A 3,723-nucleotide genomic window follows, 5' to 3' on the forward strand; every position below is an offset into this window, starting at 1 on the left:
TTGTTTTTTAAGGGATGGTATCACATTTAGAGATTTTCATACGTTAAATAAAATTTATGAATCAGGACTAAATCCAACTCAACTATACTTTATAATACTTATAATATGCCATGAATTCAGCTTGCTAATATTTACTTTGAATGGAATATACACATACTAAAGGAAAAATTTACATTGTAGCTTGAGTGAACACTTATTTATTGAAACATTCTATGACTCATTTTGAATTTGGCTTATGCTTATTGGAATTTATATCTAAATAAAAAATACAAATTTTTTAGAACTGGATTTACTACAGATTACTGATACAGAACATAGCTATTATTAACAACTGGTGTACAAAACACTTGCCTTAAAATGCCGCATTATAGTAACATTGCCAGCTGTTTTGGGACTGAGAAACATATTGCTTCCTAAATTGCATTACCTGGTATTTTCCATCCCAACCCACATATACTGTTATTTCTTTGTTTTTTCATTGTTTGTTTGTTTGCTCCTTAATGGAGGCACATTTTATTGAACCCAGGATCTTGTGTATAAGTGTATTTATCAAAATCATTTTGGAATATTTAACAGAAGCCACAAGAGTATGGATTATAAAGATGACAAGAAAGTTTATTACTTCTAGGGACTGAAAAACCTCTGAATGAAAGAACGGTAAAAATAAACTTTAGTAAGTATACTATAAGATTATCTCTTTTTTAATTTTAAAGTAAAATACTAAATTACTTTTGTTTTACATAGAGCACTGAATTACAATTTAAAACAAAAACTCCCCCCTATGGGATTTCTTAAATTTGATTCATTTTTTTAATCTAGTTTTATTTCATAAATATTTACCATTTATTTATAAACATAACAAATAAGCTGATAATTATTCTGCTCATGTTTTGAATATAGAGCTACTTATTGTAAAGTACACAGATAAATAACTACTTCCATTTCCAAATCAAATTTAGTTTCACATTAATTACAAATTATAATGAAATATGTATACCTTTTCTGTACAAGTTTACACAAGTCTCACTTTAAATTCCGAAACTTTAAAATTATTTTATATATTTTGTTCTTTATTTATACTCTGTTCACAAATCTGGTATAAATTTGTGTACAAAAGTTTGCAGATTGGTTTTATTTCATAGACCCCAAAATTAAATTATTTAAAAAGATTTTGTGGGGACAATATTTACTGAACACTATAAAAGTAACCATCATATATGTTTCATTTTAAGTAAATGAATGAGAAGTAAACAGTGGCTGAATGTTTCACTTGATTTGCTAGGAGACCAGTCGTTTTGTGATGTCACATCTACTCAGGATGAGAACCATTATGATGGCCTAGCAGTTTATCTGTGCAGGCCTGCTGCAGCATCATTTGAATCTGCAGTGCTCAAAATCCCACAGATTAGAAATGTAGCTGTAGAAAAAGTTATTTAAGATGGCAAAAGTTTCATCAGAATTTGAAGATGTGTCCCATAAATATGGACCAACTGGTTCAGTAAACTCCGGTAGATCTCTATTGTGTGAACAAATATTCTCTGATGACTTGGACTTGAAGTCTATGACTGAAGAAAATGCTTTTCAGACTTTGTCTGAAGAATTCTTGATATAAAGAACATTTTACAAATATTGTGTCTCTAAACCAGATGAAGATAATGATTTTTGTTTTCTGGCATTTCCAAGAAAACTCTGGAAAATGCCTGGGAGTGACCAATTTAAATCCATCTTGTGGGATGATAATGGAACTTCCATAGTGATTGATGAAGATGTCTTTAAGAAGGAAGTTTTGGAAAGAAACGCCTCTTTCAGAATATTTGAAACTGGAAGTATGAAAAGTTAAGTTACACAGCTTAAACTTTATGGGTTTAGTAAAGAGTGGAAGAATTTTCAAAGATCTGCTTGTCTAGATGTCTTTCTGGCAGAAGAAAAAGTAGTTTCTGTTTTAAGCAAGGTACACCGATATTTTAGTTACCGCTTGGTAACTTAAATATAAAATTTTATTTTGTACATCAATCTATGGTAATGTAAATGTAAAGCTAGATTTTGAAAATTTTATATAACTACTAAGGCTAAAATACTTTATTTTTTCTAAAAAATAGGTCAGTGTCTTAAGTAGTCAAGATTATGAGAAACTTTTCTTGCAACCATGAATCATATCAGAAATCTAAATAAAGTTATTAAAGCTGCTTTTTAAAAGTGGCATTCACAGTTACTGCAAATGCTAACCCTTAAATTTGAAGACTATACTATTTAAATGTGTATTTTCCAAATAAGGAACTTCAAAATATTGTCAGCAATGTTCATATTTTGATAATATTATCTTTGCATTGTAAACTTGAAATCTGAGATTTTATAGGTTAGGCTTATTGTAGTCTTGTATTTTGGTTTAAATTTTACTAAAATCTTTCTCCTTTGGTTCTAGCTGCAGTTCTATCATTATCCAAATTTTAAACTAGTTTGTCCCCAGCTTTTAGTGAGAATTAAAAGAAGAGTTGGGATTAAAAATGCCCCTCTGATATCTTCATTGGCTGAAGAATTCAAGAAGAAGCACATTTAAGCAGGGGATAATGTGGATAATCATAACTCTGGTTTTGTGACTGACACTAGTGCAGAAAATGCATTTTTGCCTTCTGAAAATTTAAACATGCCTCTAATAAGAAAGCCCTCTACTAGCCACATAATTGGTGATACAACTACCCGGATCAGAGGTAATTTTTCTCCTCCATCATCAATGTCAGTTAGACCACCAGAACAAATTGCTGTGGATCAACGTGCTATTTTAAATCAGTTGACCACTGTCCACGGGCACTCCCAAAGCAGCTACACTGAAGCAAATGGCCATGTTGTGAACTTCATTACAGCTACAACTTCTAATTCTCAGTACAGCATCTTGTCTCCCACACAGAGCAATTATTTTGGACAGATGTTGGAGCCTTCTACTTTTTCAAATAGATATCACAACATATCTGCCAATGAAGGTCGATTTTCTCAGCTTCAACCAGGGAGCAACACACGGTTTCCAGTGCCAGTGATAGCTGATATATCAGCTAACTCTCCTTCAAGGCCAACTCATCAGCCATCTTCAGCTTATGGACGTCAATCAAATTACAACTGATCTACCAGAGGACTACCAGATTATGCAGGATAACAAAGATTAAAATTGATGTTGGCAAATGTCGACAAATATCTGCAATTTTCTTATTTGAACAATAAACATAGATGTGTATCTGTATTTTCCTTATTTATTTTAAATAGAGTTAAGAGTTAAATGGGAGACTAAGTTACCATTTAAACACAAAAATAGATATTTGATATGATCAATTGATGGAAAAATGTGGGAGCAAATTTAAATAATTTCTTGTAAGGAAGAAGAAGAAATGGAAGAATTTGGAAAAAGACTAAAACATAGAGAGAGGGAAAATAACTAAGTGGTTTCTGGTTCATCCTGGAAAGAATTAAAAGTGTTAAGTTAGGATAGGTTGGAACTGGAAATAAATGCAGGAACCGGCCCAGGGATCATGGTCTCTCTTATGTCATCCCTGGAATCATAAAGCTCACATGATGTAGTCTCAGATGGCACATTCAGCATGTGGTACAATTTAAGAAGTAATTTTATCTATGGTCTTCTTTGTGCTGTTCTCAAAGCATTCCAGTTGGTGCTTTAATTTCCTGCCCTCAAGATTCTACACTATATTTTCTAGTCAATACTTTATTTTGCTTTTA

General features: G+C 31.8%; 1 long non-coding RNA gene across 1 annotated transcript; it reads left to right on the plus strand.

The window, feature by feature from the left end:
- The first annotated feature begins 1,569 nt into the window (after positions 1–1,569).
- LOC140693921 (uncharacterized) lies at positions 1,570–2,597 on the plus strand. The gene is made up of 2 exons (XR_012069630.1): positions 1,570–1,835; positions 2,423–2,597. It is a non-coding gene; the product is annotated as an uncharacterized lncRNA (long non-coding RNA).
- The last annotated feature ends 1,126 nt before the right edge of the window (positions 2,598–3,723 follow it).

This window comes from Vicugna pacos, unplaced genomic scaffold (genome assembly GCF_048564905.1).
Source record: "Vicugna pacos unplaced genomic scaffold, VicPac4 scaffold_20, whole genome shotgun sequence".
Taxonomy (NCBI): Eukaryota; Metazoa; Chordata; class Mammalia; order Artiodactyla; family Camelidae; genus Vicugna; species Vicugna pacos.